The 23,947-nt window shown below is 39.8% G+C and overlaps 1 protein-coding gene across 1 annotated transcript in view; it reads left to right on the top strand.

Moving 5' to 3' along the window:
• The window catches only part of LOC106093385 (uncharacterized), a 325,894-nt gene that overhangs the window by 13,501 nt on the left and 288,446 nt on the right, over nucleotides 1-23,947 (top strand).

The raw sequence follows: 23,947 nt of genomic DNA, 5'->3' as shown, positions 1-23,947 counted from the left end.
CAAGAGCTTGACTTTCATCACAGTTTTGAGCGGTTTATGGGCTGGCGGCATCATTGGGCCTTACTTCTTCAAGGATGAAGCGAATCGTAATGTAACTGTGAATGATGAGCGCTATCGTGAGACAACTTTTTTTTGCCCAAAAGGCAAGAGCTTGACTTTCATGACATGTGGTTTCAACAAGACGGTGCACATGCCACACAGCACGCATAACAATGGACTTATTGAGAGGCGAGTTTGGTGAACATTTAATTTCACGTTCGGAACAGGTCAATTGGCCGCCTAGATCATGCGATTTATCGCCTTTAGACTATTTTTTGGGGGCCTTGTTAAAGTTTATGTCTATGCAGGCAAGCCCGCTTCAATTGGCGCAGTGGAAGGCAACATTCATGAATTTTTTTCGGAGATACCTTCCGAAATGTTGCAAAGAGTATGCCAAAATTGGACTAAGCGCATGGATCATTTGAGGCGTAGTCACGGTCAACATTTGCATGAAATAATCTTCAAACATTAAATTTTATGAACCCTACTATTGATTCAAACAAAGATTTTATGCATTTTTTTTTTTGAATTAATTTTTTTTTTTTGAAAAACTTTCCTATAGCTCTTAAAAAATCACCCTTTATCCAAATCCTCAGTATATTTCCGAATATGTTCTTAAAGGGGCTATATTTGGATATAGCTCCCATTTAAACCCAACTCCCAATTTACTTTCTGCAGCTCCCAGAAGCTTCAGTTTTTGCCTGGTTTGGCAGAAATTTAGTACGTAAAGTAAAATTTTACCCTTTTAGCAGAATCCATGCTGGTGGATTACAAAGTTACGGCCCGGTCGAGCCCATCACGTTTTTAGTTAGTTTTTTTTTTCCTTACATCTCTCCATTGCCATATACCCTGCTTTGTATTGTTTATGTAAAACGTCGTATGTTTGTACTTAACTTCAATAATACCCCTCCAAGTAAGTAGACGCTCTATCTACAAACATAATGTAATCAGTTCTCTTACTCTCATCTTGTTTTGCTCTCTCCTTTTCGCTCTCTCTCTCACTCTTTCCTCTGTAATCTCACACAGCCTCCATAAACCATTGAAGGCAAAACCAGTTTGCATAAGAAATGCTTGATGGCCTTAGGCAACTGCACACACACACACACACACGCACACTCATCTCCACACTCTTTTTTTCACATATTCCATAACAAAGATGCTTGTTATTCTGCATGTGGAGACAGCTCTAGCTCTAAGTTTGTTTTGTAACCTCTTTATGTTATTGCACCCTATGTGCCACATGTATCCTCCTTAAACATGTAAGCCGTTGAGGAAGTTTAGCATAAATTTGCAAAACATCTGCTGTGTTAAGAGTTTTATTTTTAAACATGCTCGATCTCTTTCTCCCTCTCTTGTTGTTCCTCTTGCTACCTCTCTTATTCCCCTTAGTTGTTCTTTTGAATTTATTGGCATTATAGTGTTGGCTTTTATCCTCTTTCGTAGGGAGGTTCGTATTACAGACATTTTGCATATTATGCCAGCGACTTTTTTTCCATGTGTATGTGTGCGTGTGTGTGTATGTCTGCTGGGGTGAAAAGTCATTTCCTAATCCATTTTATCATTTAAAGTTATTCCTGTGATTTTTTTGCCCTATATCCCTGGTTGCTTGTTGCATCGAATTGAGTTACATTGTTTGTTGCTTGATAGAGAACAGGGGTGGGGGGTGGGGGAGGAGCCAAGTCTATTATATGGCTTAACTTTTGCATTTAGAATTCTATCTTTTTGTTGTTTATATCAACGGGAATGTATAGTTTTTCACTTTGTTTTGCTTTGATTCTTAAGTCGTTTATGTGTAGCACAGAGAGAGTATTAAGGATGACAATAAAGGCATTATGTGCGGGTAAAAATGCTTAGCCCTGTTAACCTTTTACTATAACATGAATATTTTACTATAAGCCAAAGGAGTTTAGCAAATTTTAAAGGACAATTTCTTAAAAAAAACAGGACTTTAAAGGTATTACAATAAATTGAATATAAGAAATGGTTATGGGCGCAGGCAAGGGGGTCAGCCATTGAAAAAAATTTTTTTTCCAAAAATTTAAGATTTTTCCTTATTCGTAGGATTTTGGCAATGAAAACCAGCCAAAGAACTAAAATTTTATACTAAAGATGCTAACTTTAAATTTAATTTCCTATGTATTAACGGACATGACCATACGTTTAAAATTTTGATCAGTTTTAATCACCCTATAGTCTTTAAAAATTGAGATATTGAGTTGAAATTTTGCATAGACTCGTATTTCTTCCATACGCAGGTTAAATTCTTGATTGAGCCACATTGGAAATTTTTGGATATAGCTGCCCTATAGTCCGATCTGGCGATTAAGGGTCTTAAGCCTATAACAGGCGCTGAAATTTGGAACAGTGAGTTTTATCAAGACTCCCAACATCTGTCCCGAATATGGTCCATATCGGGCTATATTTGGATATAGCTGCCACAGAGACCGATCTTCAGCTTTAGGGTCTGAAGTCCATAAAAGTCGCATTTATTCTCCGATTTTGATGAAATTTGAAACCGTGTTTTATTAGGATGGTGTATATCGGTCTTAAGTCCATAAAAGGCGCATTTATTCACCGATTTAGCTGAAATTTGAAACAGTGTTTTATTAGGATGGTGTATATCGGACCATATTTACATATTGCAAATTTTGCCCATGAACATTCCACTAAGGAACAGGGGCTAACTTCTCACATATCAATGAGTGCAGTCCGATTCAAGCCGAGTACAAATGGCATGCCGCAATGCGACACCTTTTTGAAGAGAAATTTTACATGGCATAGTACCTCACAAATGTTGCCAGCATTAGGAGGGAAAAACCACTGCTGAAAATTTTTTTCTGATGGTCCCGCCAGGAGTCGAACTCAGGCGTTTAGCGTCATAGCTGGACATGCTAACCTTTGCTCTACGGTGGCCTCCATATAGCTGCCATATAGTCCGATCGGGCGATTAAGGGTCTTAAGCCTATAACAGGCGCATTTATTATCAGATTTCGATGAAATATGCCATAGTGAGTTTTATTAGGCCCGCCGATATTCGAATTAAAAATGGTACGGATCGGAACATATTTGGTTATAGCTGCCACATAAATCGATCTGCCGATTTTGCGCATTTTTACCCGAATTTGAATTTGCTGAAATTTGGAACTGCGAGTTTTATCAAGACTTCCAACCTGGTCCAGATCGGGCTATATTTAGATATAGCTGCCATAAAGACCGATCTTCAGCTTTAGGGTCTGAAGACCATAAAAGGCGCATTTATTCTTCGATTTTGCTGAAATTTGAAAAAGTGAGTTGGACTAGAGGCCTCGATACCCGACCCAAATATGGTGTAAAATGGACCATATTTACATATAGATGAAATTGCGGCTTGCAAGGGCTCAAAAAGTTAAATCGGGAGATGGGTTTATATGGGAGCTATATCAGATTATAGACCGATTTGAACCATACTAGGCACAGTTGTTAAAATCATAATTTCAGCCAAATCGGATGAAAATTGCGGCTTCCAGGGGCTCAAGAAATCACATCGGGAAATCGGTTTATATGGGAGCTATATCTAAATCTGAACCAATGTGGCCCATTTGCATTCCCCATGCATATACGGATCGACACAGAATCACTTTCTGATTCGATTTATTTATGTCCGTCTGTCTGTCCATGAGGATTTGTGTATAAAGTACAGGTCGCGAATTTTCGTCCGATCGTCTTAAAATTTGGTACAGGCATGTTTTCGTCCTATTGACAAAGTCTATTGAAATTGGAAAACATCGATTCAGATTTGGATATAGCTCCTATATATATACCTTCCTCCGATTTGGACTAAATATGCAATAAAGTAGGCATTTTATCAACCGATTCTCCCGAAACTCGGCAAGAAGGGTTTCCTCTTGACTCTGAACATTACTGGTGAATTTCATAGAAATCGGTTCAGATCTGGATATAGCTCTCATATATATATATCGCCCGATTTTCATTCCTGGAGCCACTGCAAGCGCAGTTATTGACCAATCGTGCCAAAATTTTGCACAACACTTTACTCAATGAATGCCACAAAATCTGAGAAGTTTGGTGAAATCGGTTCAGATTTAGATATAGCTCCCATGTATATGTTCCTCCGATTTGGACTAATATTGCAATTAAGTAGTCACTTGTCAACCGATTCTTTCGAAACTTGGCAGGAAGGATTTTCTTATGACTCTTAATATTACTGGTGAATTTCATAGAAATCGGTTCAGATTTAGATATAGCTGCCATATATATGTTCATCCGATTTTGAGAAATATTGCAATAAATTGCTCATTTGTTAACCGATTCTATCGAAATTTGACAGAAAGAACTTTCTTATGACTCTCGACATTACTGGTGAATTTCCTAGATATCGGGTTGGATTTAGATATAGCTGCCATATATATGTTCATCCGATTTTGAGAAATATTGCAATAAAATACTCATTTGTTAACCGATTCCCTCGAAATTTGACAGAAAGAACTTTCTTATGACTCTCGACATTACTGGTGAATTTCATATATATCGGGTTGGATTTAGATATAGCTCCCCTATATATGTTCATCCGATTTTGAGAAATATTGCAACAAATTGCTCATTTGTTAACCGATTCTATCGAAATTATGTAGGAAGGATTTTGTCTTGAATCTCGATATTTTTGGTTAATTTCATAGAAATCGGTTCAGATTTAGATATAACTGTCATATATATGTTCATCCGATTTTGAGAAATATTGCAATAAAATGCTCATTTGTTAACCGATTTTCTCGAAATTTGACAGAAAGAACTTTCTTCTGTCTCTCGACATTACTGGTGAATTTCATAGATATCGGGTTGGATTTAGATATAGCTGCCATATATATGTTCATCCGATTTTGAGAAATTTTGCAATAATGTGGTCATTTGTAAACCGATTCTATCAAAATTTGGCAGGAAGGATTTTGTCTTGACTCTCGACATTTTTGGTCAATTTCATAGTAATCGGTTCAGATTTAAATATAGCTGCCATATATATGTTCGTCCGATTTTGAGAAAAATTGCAATAAAATGCTCATTTATTAACCAATTCTCTCGAAATTTGGTAGAAATAACTTTCTTATGACTCTCGACATTACTGGTGAATTTCATAGATATCGGTTCAGATTCAGATATAACTGCCATATATGTATAAAGCCCGATTTTCATTTCTAGAGCCACTGCAAGTGCATTTATTGACCCATATTGCCAAAATTTCGTAGTACGCTTTCTCCTACGACTATTAGAGTATCAAAGAAGCTTGGTCGAAATCGGTTCAGATTTGGATATGGCTCCCATATATACGATTTGAACTAATATTGCAATAATGTGATTATTTGTTATCCGATTCGCTTGAAACTTGGCATGAAGGATTTTCTCTCGACTTTCAACATTACTGGTGAATTTCATTGAAATCGGTTCAGATTTGCATATAGCTGCCTTATATGTATATCGCCCGATTTTTACTTCTAGAGCCACTGTAAGGGCATTTATTGACCAATCTTGCCAAAATTTCGCACAACGCTTTTCTCTACGACTACCAGTATATAAAAGAAGTTTGGTCGAAATCGGTTCAGATTTAGATATAGCTCCCATATATATGTTCGTCAGATTTTGGGTAATTTGCCATAATGTTGTAATTTGATTTGTTTGATTATATTTGCTTAAAATGTGATACGGATTGTTTAGTAACCCATCTCAAAACATCCAGAGAGCTCCATCAAATTTGGATCCAAATAAGATATAGCTCACACTTTTTACTTATAAGGCACATGTAGGGTATTATACGGTCGTCACTGCCCTACCTTTGCCCTTCCTTACTGGTTTTTAGTTAAATTTGCTAAACTTTTGCTCCAATCTTTGAAATTAGCATAACATTTTATTCAGAGCAGTGTTCATTGAAACCTATACTGCTATCTGACTACTTAAGGCACTGGCTATTCGCCCATTAGAATTCTTTAAGTATGCAGAACATACAAAATATTAGTAATTTTATTGGCATCATTCATGCTGGTGAACCACCAAGCTTTTTTTCTGCTGAACCTCACAGCATTCACTCGAAAATTTCATTACACCAAGTCTTCCATAGGGTATCAAAAACATTTTTCATTCATTTTCTTTTTTGTTTTTACTTCATTTTCTATTTAATACCCCTTCTTATAGTTAACTCCAAATTGAATAGCAAGACATTTCCCAAGACTTGAAATTCCTTTTAATTATGACAAGAATGCCCTACTATGGGGTGAGAAAGCTCCAAGATTTTCCTTTTTCCAAAAAAAAAAATTCTTTTAAATTCAATCACTTCAATTCTATTCATTTTCCACATAATTAATTACACAGTACTTAAATAGACAAAACGGAAACCAGACTAAACACCGAGCCGGGGGTTTTATGGTCGTGAACGCCCATCAAAGAAAATGCAAAAATTTAAATGGCAATTGTGGTAAGGTAGTAGTATTGGTGGTTTCCCATGTAAGTAATGAAGCAAATGATTTGAGAAGAATGGATGATTAAATTATTGTAAATGTTTTGTAAGCAGCAAGGGGAGGGAACACTATAAGGAAGGAATGGAAGGCGGAAATAAAATGAAGAAATATACCCTACAAGAGTTTATGGGTATATTTCGGACAAGAGAGAGTCCGGTTAGGACCCCTGTCAAAGTACTCATCGATCTCTTGTCGAACGCCAGAAACTCCCTCGTCCTCCTCTGGTCGATGAGGAGGGCGATCGATGCAGTCCGGCAAACCATCCACCGAGTCTCAGCTCGCCACCGACGCCGCCCTTGCCATCCCCTCTACTGTGTTCAGTAGCTTGACAAATGGCATGTAGGCAAGACCGATGACTGGTCCGCCCGGCGCAGACGATCCCCTTCTGGCGCATTCGTCCGCCCTCTCGTCTCCTACTCTTCCTCATCGAGGCAACTCCTACAGAAAGTCATTGTGGGGTATTCCCATGCGCGCCGCCATGCGGCCTATGGCACAGTGTCCGGTTATGACCCCTGTACTCATCGACCTTTTATTGAACGCCAGCAACTCCCTCGTCCTCCTTTGGTTGATGACCGGATATTGCGCCTTCGCAGTCCGGCAACCATCCACCGAGTCTCAGCTCTCCACCAACGCCGCCCTGGCCATCCCCTCTACTGTGTTCAGTAGCTTGACAAATGGCATGTTGTCAAGACCGATGACTGGTCTGCCTGGCGCAGACGAACCCCTCCTGGCGCACTTGTCCGCTCTCTCATTTCCTGGAATCCCCTCATGCCTAGGAACCCACGTCAGCGTCACATCGTGGGCCCGAACAAATATTTCGTAGGCAAGACCGATGACTGGTCCGCCCGGTGCAGACGAACCGCTCCTGGTGCACTCGCCTGCCCTCTCATTTCCTGGAATCCCCTTATGCCCAGGAACCCATTTCAGCGTCACATCGTGAGCCGGGAGCCTATCCAGTGATTCCAAACAATTCGCCACGCTTCTCGACCTCACCATCCTCGACCGTAAAGCCTTGAGCGCCGCCATACTGTCCAAATAAATTCTGAGTTTTGAGGTCGGTAAGCTTCTTACCAGCAGTCTGTAGGCAAGACCGATGACTGGTCCGATCGGAACAGACGAACCCTTCCTGGAGCCCTCGTCCGCCCTCTCATTTCTTGGGCCCGGACAAATATCACCTAGGCAAGACCGATGACTGGTCCACCCGGCACAGACGAACCCCTCCTGGCGCACTCGCCTGCCCTCTTTTTTCCTGGAATCCCCTCATGCCTAGGAACCCATGTCAGCGTCACATCGTGGTCCCGGACAAATATCACCTAGGCAAGATCGATGACTGGTCCACCCGCCGCAGACGAACCCCTCCTGGCGCACTCGCCCGCCCTCTCATTTCATGGAATCCCCTCATGCCTAGGAACCCATGTCAGCGTCACATCGTAGGCCCGGACAAATATCACCTAGGCAAGACCGATGACTGGTCCGCCCGGTGCAGACGAACCGCTCCTGGTGCACTCGCCTGCCCTCTCATTTCCTGGAATCCCCTTATGCCCAGGAACCCATTTCAGCCTCACATCGTGAGCCGGGAGCCTATCCAGTGATTCCCAACAATCCGCCACGCTTCTCGACCGTAAAGCCTTGAGCGCCGCCATACTGTCCACATAAATTCTGAGTTTCGAGGTCGGTAAGCTTCTTACCAGCAGTCTGTAGGCACGACCGATGACTGGTCCGCTCGGAACAGACGAACCCCTCCTGGCGCACTCGTCCTCGCTCTCATTTCCTGGAATCCCCTCATGCCCAGGAACCCATGTCTGCGTCACATCGTGGGCCCGGACAAATATCACCTAGGCAAGACCGATGACTGGTCCGCCCGGTGCAGACGAACCGTTCCTGGTGCACTCGCCTGCCCTCTCATTTTCTGGAGTCCCCTTATGCCCAGGAGCCCATTTCAGCGTCACATCGTGAGCCGGGAGCCTATACAGGGATTCCAAAAAATCCGCCACGCTTCTCGACCTCAACATCCTCGACCCTAAGGCCTTGATAGCCGCCATACTGTCCACATAAATTCTGAGTTTTAAGGGTGCTAAGCCCCTTAACAGAATTTCTCTTGCGGCCACTGCAATGGCACAGACCTCTGCCTGATAGACTTTACACTCGTATGGCAGTCTCAAAGACATGCTGATATTGAGTCCCTGACTCCATCTTGGAGCCATCTGTGTAGATCGAGATCTCATCCTCCTCGAGTACACCATTCGCCCTCCATTCGTCCCTCTCAGGAAATCGAATCGCGAATGCCCTCACTCCAGTTGGCACTGGTGCCAGGTAGTCGGAGATCCTCAGTTCAGTCCACCCTCCGTATCCATAACACCCAGAATCGAAGTGTGGCCGCAAACATCCTCCTTCAGCATGCCGAGCTCCCTCAGCCTAAGCGCCATCCTGGCGGCGCAGTTGTTTATTTTAGTTTTGTAGAAAAACATATCCTTTTTCATTTTCTGCCAATGGCTCAAAAGCTAGTTTCTAGCTAGCGATTTAGACATATCCATCCTTGAAGTTCCTTGCTATTCAATTTATCTATTGCTAACACACTCGTTACTCGAATTCCATCAACCTCTCCATTAATCCCCATTGTTTGCTGTATCAAAAGGTAGCCCACCTAGTCTTCTCATCAACACACAAACATATTTTTTTACCTTCGCCATATTGAATAGAGCACAGGGTAATTGGATTTTAATAGCAAAACCAACGTGGCTGAATCTTTTGTTTTGTAATTTTTTCTTTCTTTCCAAAACAGAGCAGCAAAAAAAAAAAAAATAAATAAATAAAAGAAATTGATAAAACAAAATTCCATAACCCACTATGGTGATGGGTTACATCAAAGGATTTCTTTCAAAGGTATAGGAAAAATCTGACAAAAAAACGCTGCCATTCGAATGGATTCCATTTGAATGGAATTGCGAAGGTAGCTGGCAAATGAATATTGCAAAAAAAAAACGAATATTGATATACTATGGGGAAAATAGTTTATTTGAACATGGTGGAATCCTAGACTAGGGATAAAATAAATATTGGCTTGCCCAAAAAGTAATTGCGGATTTTTCATATAGACGGCGTTGACAATTTTTTTCAGTCAGTCAGTCAGTTATCAGCTGCTACTTTTAGCTTGCTTTAGAAAAAAAGTGTAAAAAAAGTATATTTGATTAAAGTTCATTCTAAGTTTTACTAAAAATGCATTTACTTTCTTTTAAAAAATCCGCAATTACTTTTTGGGCAACCCAATATTTGGCTTAAAAAAAGAAATGTATTGAATTTATCATTACAAAGCATGGAGATAATAAGAACTATTTTTTCCTTCTTGGCTTTGCTTAATTACATTAACGATTTTATTTAAAAAATATTAAATTTTTCAAGTTTTTTGCCTGTTAGGGCGAGATCATTAAATTTTACAATTTTTGTTTGTTTCTCTTTCGAGACGAGCTGGATGATCGCAATAGCAAATGCCTTTGGGCAAGGGTACTAACCTTAACCTAACCTTTGGGAAAGGGTACCAAAACTACCCCTTCCTTTGGAACGGGGTACTAAAACTACCTTTTCCTTTGGAAAAGGGTACTAAAACTACCCTTTCCTTTGAGAAAGGGTACTACAACTACCCTTTCCTTTGGAAAAGGGTACTAAAACTACCCTTTCCTTTGGGAAAGGTCACTAAAACTACCCTTTCCTTTGGGAAAGGGTACTAAAACTACCCTTTCCTTTGGAAAAGGGTACTAAAACTACCCTTCCTTTTGGAAAGGGTACTAAAACTACCCCTTCCTTTGAAAAAGGGTACTACAACAACCCTTTTCTTTGGGAAAGTGTACTAAAACTACCTTTTCCTTTGGAAAAGGGTACTAAAACTACCCTTTCCTTTGGAAAAGGGCACTTAAACTTCCCTTTCTTTTGGGAAAGGGTACTAAACCACCCTTTCCAAAGGGTACTAAAATAAAGCACAGCGTTCTTTTGTCATTGCTGAATTTTTCGCAGTCAGCCACAAAACCAACCAAAAATTTAAAAGAAAAACTCAAACCTTAAATTTTTTGTCATCTGCTCAACCTACTCCCTTCAGACTTTGGTCGATTTCAGTCACTTAAAAACAAACAAAATTTCAGGAAACTGAAATTATTGTTGATATTTTTGGGATTCCAAGCAGGATTATTGTTGTTGATAGAAAAAGGTTGCCAAAGCAAAAGCAATACCCACTAAGGCAATAGTTACACAAACTTGGCCAACACGTGCCTGTTGGTTTGTTTTCTTTTTGTGGAATTTCTCTCCATTGAAAACATTTTAAATAAACTAAAAGTTTTTTTTATGGGACCTCCCTTAAGAATAGCTATGGAAAAGTCATATCGAACGGTCATAAGGAGTAATTGATGAGATGTTCCAAGGAACTCTGCAGGGGCCAGCTGCTGGTTGATGTGGGTAACTGGGGGTAAATGACATAAGGGGTTGGATATTTTTACACACGCTCAGAGACACTTTAGAGTGTAGCAGAGGCCACAGTTTTACGATATTGCTAAGGATTATTTTAACATGGTGGAATGCTGGACTAGGGATAAAATAAATATTTGGCTTAAAAAAGAAATGTATTGAATTTATCATTACAAAGCATGGAGATAATAAGAACTATTCTTTCCTTCTTGGCTTTGTTTAATTACATTAACGATTTTTTATTTAAAAAATATTTAATTTTTCAAGTTTTTTGCCTGTTTGGGCGAGATCATTCAATTTTACAATTTTTGTTTGTTTCTCTTTCGAGACGAGCTGGATGATCGCAGATGCAAATGGCACAGGAAAGCCAAAGATAGCAACACACAACCAACCACTATGGGACGCGTTTCGTCTTTGGTTAGAAGACTTTTCAACCATATTAGGTGTGATGGCTTCAAGGGCCGTGCGTTCAAATACAACATACCAACGCACGGCCCTTGAAGCCATCACACCTAATATGGTTGAAAAGTCTTCTAACCAAAGACGAAACGCGTCCCATAGTGGTTTGTGTTGTAGTTTGGTTGGGTTTGTAAATGGGTCGAAACGGTTCAAGTTCGAAATCGGTCTATAGCCTGATATACTTTGTCTCCTATACAAACCAAGCTGTCTTTTTGAATTTATGAGAGCCATTAGAAAATTGGTGGGAATTAGATTTCTTCCTACACTTCTATGTTTTTCATTCCCACCACCATAGGATAGGGGGTATGCTTATATCGTTCCGTTTATAAAACCTCGAAATACTGATATTCGACCCCACGAAGTATATATTGGGTTGCCCAAAAAGTAATTGCGGATTTTTTAAAAGAAAGTAAATGCATTTTTAATAAAACTTAGAATGAACTTTAATCAAATATAAAGAGTGATTTGTTTAGAGCTTGATAACTTTTTTTTTTTAAAAAAACGCATAAAATTTGCAAAATCTCATCGGTTCTTTATTTGAAACGTTAGATTGGTCCATGACATTTACTTTTTGAAGATAATTTCATTTAAATGTTGACCGCGGCTGCGTCTTAGGTGGTCCATTCGGGAAGTCCAATTTTGGGCAACTTTTTCGAGCATTTCGGCCGGAATAGCCCGAATTTCTTCGGAAATGTTGTCTTCCAAAGCTGGAATAGTTGCTGGCTTATTTCTGTAGACTTTAGACTTGACGTAGCCCCACAAAAAATAGTCTAAAGGCGTCAAATCGCATGATCTTGGTGGCCAACTTACCGGTCCATTTCTTGAGATGAATTGTTCTCCGAAGTTTTCCCTCAAAATGGCCATAGAATCGCGAGCTGTGTGGCATGTAGCGCCATCTTGTTGAAACCACATGTCAACCAAGTTCAGTTCTTCCATTTTTGGCAACAAAAAGTTTGTTAGCATCGAACGATAGCGATCGCCATTCACCGTAACGTTGCGTCCAACAGCATCTTTGAAAAAATACGGTCCAATGATTCCACCAGCGTACAAACCACACCAAACAGTGCATTTTTCGGGATGCATGGGCAGTTCTTGAATGGCTTCTGGTTGCTCTTCACTCCAAATCCGGCAATTTTGCTTATTTACGTAGCCATTCAACCAGAAATGAGCCTCATCGCTGAACAAAATTTGTCGATAAAAAAGCGGATTTTCTGCCAATTTTTCTAGGGCCCATTCACTGAAAATTCGACGTTGTGGCAGATCGTTCGGCTTCAGTTCTTGCACGAGCTGTATTTTATACGGTTTTACACCAAGATCTTCGCGTAAAATCTTCCATGTGGTCGAATAACACAAACCCAATTGCTGCGAACGGCGACGAATCGACATTTCACGGTCTTCAGCAACACTCTCAGAAACAGACGCAATATTCTCTTCTGTACGCACTGTACGCATTCGTGTGGTTGGTTTAATGTCCAATAAAGTAAACTGAGTGCGAAACTTGGTCACAATCGCATTAATTGTTTGCTCACTTGGTCGATTATGTAGACCATAAATCGGACGTAAAGCGCGAAACACATTTCGAACCGAACACTGATTTTGGTAATAAAATTCAATGATTTGCAAGCGTTGCTCGTTAGTAAGTCTATTCATGATGAAATGTCAAAGCATACTGAGCATCTTTCTCTTTGACACCATGTCTGAAATCCCACGTGATCTGTCAAATACTAATGCATGAAAATCCTAACCTCAAAAAAATCACCCTTTAGTTTTTTTTACACTTGTTTTCTAAAGCAAGCTAAAAGTAACAGCTGATAACTGACAGAAGAAATAATGCAATTACAGAGTCAGAAGCTGTGAAAAAATTTGTCAACGCCGACTATATGAAAAATCCGCAATTACTTTTTGGGCAACCCAATATATATTCTTGATCATTTGGACATTCTGAGTCCAAGTGGTAATGTCCGTCCGTCCGTCATTCCGGTTGAACGCGTACAGCTTTCCGCTTAATATTTTGCACTGAGACTTTCTACTGATGTAGATCGTTGGGAATTGCATATGGTTCAGCGGTTCAGTTCAGATTTGGATATAGCTCCCATATTAACCGAACCCCGGTTTTGACTTCTTGAACTCCAAAAGCTTTCAATTATCGTACGATTTTGTTGAAATTCTACACAAAGACCTTTGTACAACATCTGGGCTAAATATGACCCCAATCAATCTATAATCTAATATAGGTCCCATATAAACCTACCTTTCTGATATGACATCTTTGGGCTCTGGAAGCCGCAATTGTTGCCCGATTTGGTTAAAATTTTGCACCTAATGTTATGATATGACTTGCAACGGTCCAAATCGATCTATAACCTGCTAAAGCTCCCATATAAACCGATTAGCCGTTTAGCATTATACGGCCCCTAGAAACTTAAATTTTTGCCCGATTTGTTACAAATGTGGTACATGAAGTACCCATATGCACTTAAACTATGTTCATTTGTCAACATTTTCCACAGATTCTAAGGTGCTGGGTTGCCAAGTTTCGATTCGGCCGTTTTTATTTCTTGTCTTTATACCCTCCACCATAGGATGGGGGGTATACTAATTTCGTCATTCTGTTTGTAACTACTGGAAAAATTCGTCTGAGACCCCATAAAGTATATATATTCTTGATCATCGTGACATTTTATGTCGATCTAGCCAGGTCCGTCCGTCTGTCCGCCCGTCCGTCTGTCTGTCGAAAGCATGCTATCTAGCCGCTTGAAATTTTGCACAAAAACTTCTTATTAGTGTAGGTCGGTTGGTATTGTAAATGGGCCATATCGGTCCATGTTTTTATATAGCTGCCATATAAACCGATCATGGGTCTTGACTTCTTGAGCCTCTAGAGTGCGCAATTCTTATCCGATTAGAATGAAATTTTGCACGACGTGTTTTGTTACGATATCCAACAACTATGCCAAGTATGGTTCAAATCGGTCAATAACCTGATATAGCTGCCATATAAACCGATCTTGGGTCTTGACTTCTTGAGCCTCTAGAGTGCGCAATTCTTATCCGATTAGAATGAAATTTTGGCACGACGTGTTTTGTTATGATATCCAACTACTGTGCCAAGTATGGTCTAAATCGGTCCATAACCTGATATAGCTGCCATATAAACCGATCTGGGATCTTGACTTCTTGAGCCTCTAGAGAGCGCAATTCTTATCCGATTGGAATGAAATTTTGCACGACGTGTTTTGTTATGATATCCAACTATTGTGCCAAGTATGGTCTAAATCGGTCCATAACCTGATATAGCTGCCATATAAACCGATCTTGGGTTTTGACTTCTTGAGCCTCTGGAGGGCGCAATTCTCATCCGATTTGATTGCATTTTGGCACGACGTGTTTTGTTATGATATCCAACTACTGTGCCAAGTATGGTTCAAATCGGTTCATAACCTGATATAGCTGCCATATACACCGATCTTGGGTTTTGACTTCTTGAGCCTCTGGAGGGCGCAATTCTTATCCGATTAGAATGAAATTTTGCACGACGTGTTTTGTTATGATATCCAACTACTGTGCCAAGTATGGTCTAAATCGGTCCATAACCTGATATAGCTGCCATATAAACCGATCTTGGGTCTTGACTTCTTGAGCCTCTGGAGGGCGAAATTCTCATCCGATTTTAATGAAATTTTGCACGACGTGTTTTGTTATGATATCCAACTACTGTGCCAAGTATGGTCTAAATCGGTCCATAACCTGATATAGCTGCCATATAAACCGATCTTGGGTTTTGACTTCTAGAGCCTCTGGAGGGCGCAATTCTCATCCGATTTGATTGAATTTTGGCACGACGTGTTTTGTTATGATATCCAACAACTGTGCCAAGTATGGTTCAAATCGGTTCATAACCTGATATAGCTGTCATATAAACCGATCTGGGATCTTGACTTCTTGAGCCTCTAGAGGGCGCAATTATTATCCGATTTGCCTGAAATTTTGTACGACGGATTCTCTCATGACCACCAACATACGTGTTTATTATGGTCTGAATCGTTCGATAGCCCGATACAGCTCCCATACAAATCGATCTCTCTATTTTTCTTCTTGAGCCCCCAAAGGGCGCAATTTTTATTCGAATTGGCTGACATTTTACACAGGTCTCTAACATATAATTTAATTGTGGTCCAAACCGGACCATATCTTGATATCGCTCTAATAGCAGAGCAAATCTTTTCTTATATCCTGTTTTGCCTAAGAAGAGATGCCGGGAAAAGAACTCGACAAATGCGATCCATGGTGGAGGGTGTATAAGATTCGGCCCGGCCGAACTTAGCACGCTTTTACTTGTTTCTACACATTTTTCCACCACACAAATATGATTTTCTTTAACAATCAGCTGTAATAAGTTCACTGTAGCAGGACTTATTCCCTGGAGATTATTCACGTGTTTGATGGTAATAAATGCATTAACTTGTAACAACTTAATCATGTTATAAACTTAATATGCATGTGTTGAAGTTTATTAAATATTAAGGGCAGAAACAAGGTGAACAAAACGATACAAGGGAAATAAATTAACGACACTGAAATGGATTGTGAGAAGAGACGAGTGAAAAGCAAAGAAGAAGGAAAATTGCAGGTAATTTGCTTAATATTCTAATTTTCAATAAAATTGAAAATGAAACTCTGATAAATCCTTATTGGTGAGAAAAGAACAAAACCTTCGGCCAAAGAAGAAAGTTAGATTTCGCTTTTTTAATGTTTACAGCGATGGGTTTTGACTCTTAAAACGCGGTATGGAGCTTATCTTGTCTGTCCTTCCCGCTGTCTAGCCACATATCTCTCAGTGTTTTTGGTTTACCTCACTGATTGTGTAACCACATGTCTGTCTACAGACATTTGAGTTTATTTTGCAATTTATTCATACATTTGTTTGTCTGTCCATATATTGGTCTGCCTGTCCAACCACTTGTCTATTTGAGCATAAGACTAAATTCGTTAAGCCATTGTCCATTACTGCTGTTATTAATGAAAACCAACTCTTTTTCTCTCTTTCTCTGAAAAAAAACATCAAACCATTAGATCAACCTTGACGTATGATTGATATTATTATTCCATTTTCATCTCTCCCAGGCGTATGATTGATATTATGTAATTTTCATAAAATGAATTAATTAACTTAAACACTGCCCTCTGCTTATACAACCGTGCAAAAACATACTCTCACACCTCTCTCTCTCTCTCTGTGCTTACAGTTATCAATGTTTCACCATTAAATTAAGTGGTGAGAAAATTTTAACATTAAAATTAAAAAGAGCGCAAACAGACATTAAAATTTCATAGTATAATTAAAATGTAATTAGTTTATCACTCGAGGACTTGATGAGAAACACATATCATTTCATTAAACATCAACGATTTGTGTATTGTGTTGGGTGGCAAAATGTATTGGGGGGGGGGGGGGGGGGGGGGCTTTATTTATGCTAGCCCTTTGGCAGCATGAAATGTTCAACGAAATAAATCAGAACTTTTTAACGACTTTTACTCACACCTAAGGCTTTAATAACTCGCCTGAGTGTGGGCTTAAATATATGCAGCGAAAAATTTAATATGTCACGGTATGAGCATTTAATAAAGAAAATTTGTTAAGAGTAAAATAAAAGTTCATTTCTTTGTCACAATTGTAATATGCTGTTAATTAAATCGGTAATTATATTAAAACAGAGATTAATTTTTTTTTAATTATTGGAGATTTCCTATGAAGAGGAAAATTTATAATAATGTCTGAGCAATTAAAAAGACGTTAACATCGGCCGGGCCGAACTTTGGATATCCAACACTTTGGGTATATATAAAATATATAATTTATGCCCCTATAGCAGCTATACCAAACCCTATGGCAGCTATATCCAAATTTGAACCGATCTGGACCATATTTAAGAAGGATGTGGAAGGGCCTAATACAACTCATTGTCCCAAATTTCAGCGAAATCGGAGAATAAATGCGCCTTTTATGGGCCCAAGACCTTAAATCGAGAGATCGGTGTATATGGCAGCTATATTCAAATCTGGACCGATGTGTACCATATTGCAGAAATATGTCGAGGGACTTACTTAACTCACTGTACCAAATTTCTCCGAAATCGGACAATAAATGCGCCTTTTATGGGCCCAAGACCTGAAATCGAGAGATCGGTATATATGGCAGCTATATCCGATCTGTGCCATATTGCATAAATATGTCGAGGGACTTAACTTAACTCACTGTCCCAAATTTCTTCGAAATCGGACAATAAATGCGCCTTTTATGGACCCAGGACCTTAAATCGAGAGATCGGTCTATATGGTAGCTATATTCAAATCTGGACCGATCTGTGCCATATTGCAAAAATATGTCGAGGGACTTCTCCTAACTCACTGTCCCAAAATTTCGGCGAAATCAGACTATAAATGCGTCTTTTATGGGCCAAAGACCTCGAATCGAGAAATCGGTCTATATACAAATCTGAACCGATATGGGCCGAATTGGAAAAATATGTCGAATCGGATAATAAATGTGGCTTTTATGGGCAGTGACACTTTTTGTCGAATTTTGATATCAGAATCGTGCCTTATCTCCAAAGACCTTTTATTTGAGCCCCATATTGCTATGGTCGTAAATTTCTCCTCTTTGGGTGTGTTTTTGGGAGGTCAGCCCCCCAAACACTTGGCCCCACATTTGGATATCAGATTCGTATTCTACACTCAAATACCTTTTATTTAAACCCCATATTGTCATGGTCAGTAAATAAGTCCTGTTTGGGGGGGTGTTTTGGGAAAGGGGTGGACCTCCAGAAACTTGGTCTCACATTTGCATATCAGATTCGTATTCTACTACAAATACCTTGCATTTCAGTCCCATATTGCCATGGTCGGTATATATGTCCGATTTAGGGGTATTTTGGGAATTGGTGGTTCCCTTAAAACTTGGTCCAACAACTGGATATCAGATACGTTTTGTTATCTTGAATACCTTTCATTTGAGTCCCATATTGTCGTGATTGGTCTATATATAGGTTTGGTAGGTTTTGGGGGTGGGGCGGCCCCCCCTAGGTAACCCATCCGAAATTTGGAAAAAATTGTTTTTTTTTTTTAAGTTTCTAGAAGAGAGCACACAAAATTTCGCTTACATCTTACCAACCATCTCCGAGATCTGGCCTTTCTGAAAATTAAGATAAGGGGGAGGGTCCGCCCCCCTTCAGATATCAAAACATGTAGTACCCTATTTTCACCACGGGATCATTATACACAAACAAACATACAAACAAACAATCATACCCTTGGCCAATTCTAATCAATGCAACAGTCTATATATATAATATATAATTTTTTGATATCGGGAGGGGGGCGGACCTCCCCCTTACCCCAAAAGTACTACCCAAAAATAAAAGTGGACCGATCGGGACAATATGGGATTCAAATGGAAGCTATTCAAGAGTATAATACGAATTTCATTATAAAACTTGGATCCAAGTACCTGGGGGGGCCGCCCCAGCCCCAAAACCCCTTAAAATAGGTTTTTTTGACGATCATGATAATGTGTGACTCAACTGAAAGGTATTTGGGAGTAGATTACGAATATGGTCAGGAAGTAGGAATAGGCTTTTTAATTTATTGATAACGGAAGGGGGCGAAACCTCCACCGTTAACCCAAAAACACCACCCAAAATCAAAAGTCCACCGATAAGTACAATATGTAGCCAGCAATAGTAAAGGGATAGGTTAGGTTATAGAGTCAGTCTGCCATCAGATTCACTCAGACGTCTTCGTCCACTGTGATACCACAGGAACAGAAGAAGCAAGATGCCTTCTAGTTCCTACCGTTCAACCATCCAGATCGCTTTAAAAAACCCACCAACTTGCGAAGGTTCACATTCAAATGAAAAAAATTGCCGGTAGTACAAATTCATGTCGAAGTATAGGGGGTGAACCCACACCCACAATCACGGATATATGGGACTCGGTTGTTGTTGTTGTTCCGCATAGAGAACCGGTTTTCTCGAAATTTTCGCTTATTTTGTAGGATGGTCTGGAAGGAAACTTAGGCTATATAATTTTTCGGCATCGGAAGGGGGACGGACCCTCCCCCTTATGCCAAAAACACCACCCAAAATCAAAAATGGACCGATCGGGGCAATATAGGTATCAAATGAAAGGTATTGGAGACCAGAACACGAATATGGTATTAAAATGTGGGTTCAAGTACGCAGGGGGGGGGGGGCACTCCCCCAACCCCACAACCTCTCTAATCAGGTATATTCAAAGTTCATGTCAATATGGAACTCAAATGAAAAGTATTAGGCTGTAGATTACAAATATGGCATAAAACATTAGGTCCATGTAATGGGAGGACGCCCACCCCCAAATACCCCCAAATGGTCATAATAGCCGACCATGGTTATATGGGACTCAAATGAAAGGTATTAGGGAGTAGATTACGAATATGGCATAAAACATTACGTCCAAGTAATGGGAGATCGCCCACCCCCAAATAACCCCAAATGGTCATAATAGCCGACCATGGTTATATGGGACTCAAATGAAAGGTTTTGGGGAATAGATTACAAATATGGCGTAAAACATTAGGTCCAAGTAATGGGAGGTCGCCCACCCCAAATACCCCCAAATGGGCATATTAGCAGACCATGGTTAAATGGGACTCAAATGAAAGGTATTAGGATGTAGATTACGAATATGACATTAAAATGTGGGTTCAAGTCTAGGTGGCGCTTTTCCTCTCAAAGTTATGTCATATGGTTTATTTGACCCATTATGACAATATGGGTCTCATATGAAAGGTATTTGAGAGTTGAAAACGAATTTGATATCCAATTTTGGAGTCAAGTGTTTTGGGGTACGCCCTAAAGCACCCTCTAAACTGAACTTCATTTCCGTTGGGAATGAAGAACGAAATTGGTATCTATTTCCAGTGCAAAGGGTCGGTGGCCGCCCCAGCCCAAAACACCCTCCAAACGGTTCATATTTACCGGCCATGGTAATATGGGGTTCAAATTATAGGGATTTGGAAGTGCAGCACGAATTTGATATCCATATTTGAGTGGAATTGTCTGCGGTGCCATCTCGCCCCTAATGAGAACATTACCTCCAGGAACCAAAATGGGGCAAATTCTCACACATCAATGAGTGCTTTCCGATTCAAGTTTAAACTCAATGATAAGGGACCTTTTTTTATAGCCAAGCCTGCACGGCGTCCCGCAGTGCGACACCTCTTTGGGGAACATTTTTTGAATGACCATGCATGGCATTGTAAAAGGTCTTCATTTCTTGTTGTAGGGTAAAAAATATGAAAAAAAAATTTTTTTTGTACAAAATATTTTTGTTTGCTTTAATATTCCTATGGGTTTTCCCCTTAAATCAAATAGAAACTTACTTTGTCATGAAAAATAAAACCTCATTTCGTTTGCGCAAACTTATTTCTCTTGCCATAATGCCAAATATATGAGACAATCCATTATATTTAAGATTCAACAAGGCCGAACTTAACACCCTCGGGATTGTTCATTCTTTGCTTTACATCTTTTTTTATATAATTTATATAAAAAAGATAATTGAAAATTTTTTTTAATTTTATATTTACTATGGAATGCCCCATATACAAACGCACCTGTAGTAATATTTTTATAGAAAATATATCATGCACAACAGATGCCAATATTGGCACAGGTATTGGTGCATGACATGATAACGCACACCATGCATAGCTTTGCAAGATGGCAAAAAAAGGAACCAAGTCATCCATCACTTACTTTTCGCATGAAAAAAGCGAGAAAAAAAGAATGGTTAGAGATATCGTTTGAATTGTCATATATAGACTCATATGGATATCACAGTCATTTCATTTCCTGACAGTGATTAAAAAGAAAATATGAAATTGAAGTGTTAACATAATTCATACATACTCTTGGATGAGGTAGGTGGGATTTAAGCTGAAAACAAGAACCTTAAGTCAACAGATATGGAAACCAAAACTGGAAAAAAATATTAAATTAAAATTAAAAAAAAAAATTAAAAATAATTTACAAGAACTAAAATAGAGAGAACGATTTATATGGGAGCTGTATCGGGCTATAGACCGATTCAGACCATAATAAACACGTATGGTGATGGTCATGAGAGCTATATCAGGTTATGGACCGATTTGAACCATACTTGGCACAGTTGTTGGATATCATAACAAAACACGTCGTGCAAAATTTCATTCCAATCGGATAAGAATTGCTCACTCTAGAGGGCTCAAGAAGTCAAGAACCAAGATCGGTTTATATGGCAGCTATATCTGGTTATCGACCGATTTGAACCATGCTTGGCACAGTTGTTGGATATCATAACATTACACGTCGTGCCAAAATTCATTCCAATCGGATAAGAATTACGCCCCCTAGAGGCTCAAGAAGTCAAGAACCAAGATCGGTTTATATGGCAGCTATATCTGGTTATGGACCGATTTAAACCATACTTGACACAATTGTTGGATATCATAACAAAACACGTTGTGCAAAATTTCATTCAAATCGGATAAGAATTGCGCCCTCTAGAGGCTTAAGAAGTCAAGACCCAAGATCGGTTTATATGACAGCTATATCTGGTTATCGACCGATTTGAACCATGCTTGGCACAGTTGTTGGATATCATAACAAAACACTTCGTGCAAAATTTCATTCGAATCGGATAAGAATTGCGCCCTCTAGAGGCTCAAGAAGTCAAGACCCAAGATCGGTTTATATGGCAGCTATATCAAAACATGGACCGATATGGCCCATTTACAATACCAACTGAACTACACTAATTAGAAGTATTTGTGCAAAATTTCAAGCGGCTAGCTTTACTCCTTCGGAAGTCAGCGTGCTTTCGACAGACAGACGGATGGACGGACATGGCTAGATCGACATAAAATGTCGCGAGATCAAGAATAGATATACTTGGGGGGTCTCAGGGGTCTCAGACGAATATTTCGAGTAGTTACAAACAGAATGACGAAATTGGTATACCCCCCATCCTATGGTGGAGGGTATAAAAAACTGGAGAAAAAAATTAAAAATTTCCAGTGCCACAGTGTTTAGCATGTACTACAATGGGGCTAACTACCTGGGTTCAAATCCTAATGAAAGTATCCGAAAAAATTTTCAGCTGTTGTTACTTATGCTGACGATATTTGCAAGGTAATCTCACAACTTCTCTACGAAGAGATGAGAGAGACGACTTAACAAAAGAAGGTCCTTCGGACAGCAATTTTGTTGTTGTAGCAGTGTTGCTTACTAAGGGGGCAACCTTCGATTCAAGTTTAAGACTCAATAATAAGGGACCCCTTTTTCTTTAAGCCAAGTCCAAACGGCTTGCCACAGTGTCCTACCTCTTTGGGGAGAAGTTTTTACATGGCAGAGTACCTCATAAATGTCGCCAGCATTAGAAGCGGATAACCACCGCTGAAAATTTTTTTCTAATGTTTACGGCAGGATTCGTACCCAGGCGTTCAGCGTCATGGGAGGACATGCTAACCTCTGCGCTACGATGGCCTTCAGATTTACCCATGAACATTCCATTAAGGAACAGCGGTAAACTTCTCACATATCAATGAGTGCTGTTCGATTCAAGTTTAAGACTAAGTGATAAGGGACCCCCTTTTTTTAAAGCCAAGACCGAATGGCTTGCCACAGTGTCCTACCTCTTTGGGGAGGAGTTTTTACATGGCAGAGTACCTCATAAATGTCACCAGCATGAAATTTTTTTCCGGTGTTCACGGCAGGATTCGAACCCAGGCGTTCAGCGTCATGGGAGGACATGCAAACCTCTGCGCTACGATGGCCTTCAGATTTACCCATGAACATTCCATTAAGAAACAGCGGTAAACTTTTCACTTATAAATTTTTTTTTTTGATCTTCACGGCAGGATTCGAACCCAGGCGTTCAGCGTCATAGGAGGACATGCTAACCTCTGCGGTACGATGACCTCCAGATTTACCCATGAACTTTAAGGAACAACGGTAAACTTCTCACATATCAATGAGTGCTGTTCGATTCAAGTTTAAGGCTCAATAATAAGGGCCCCCCTTTTTTAAGCCGAGTCCGAACGACGTGCCGCTGTGCGACATCTCTTTGGAGAGAATAACTGACTTATCGATTTTGGTTCTACCCCTTTGAGAAGAAGTGTTTACATAGCATAGTACCTCATAAATGTCACCATCATTAGGAGGGGATAAAAACGGCTGAATTTTTTTTCCGATGTTCTGGGCAGAATTTGACGCCAAGCGCTCAGCATCAGAGGTGGACATTCTAACCTCTGCACTGGAGTGGCTTATATGGGATATTCGGTGGCATGAAGACGAATATTGGGCAGAAGGGGGTTATGTGACCAATATGTTATGCTATCTTCCACATACCAACCATGCCAGCGAAAAATACAATACTTCTCCCATATGCCTTACATCGATATTTTACTTCACCTT

The sequence above is a fragment of the Stomoxys calcitrans genome, chromosome 4 (genome assembly GCF_963082655.1).
Source record: "Stomoxys calcitrans chromosome 4, idStoCalc2.1, whole genome shotgun sequence".
In the NCBI taxonomy this organism is placed as follows: domain Eukaryota; kingdom Metazoa; phylum Arthropoda; class Insecta; order Diptera; family Muscidae; genus Stomoxys; species Stomoxys calcitrans.
The sequence above is the reverse complement of the archived record's forward strand: the minus strand, read 5'-3'. Positions and strand labels throughout refer to the sequence as shown.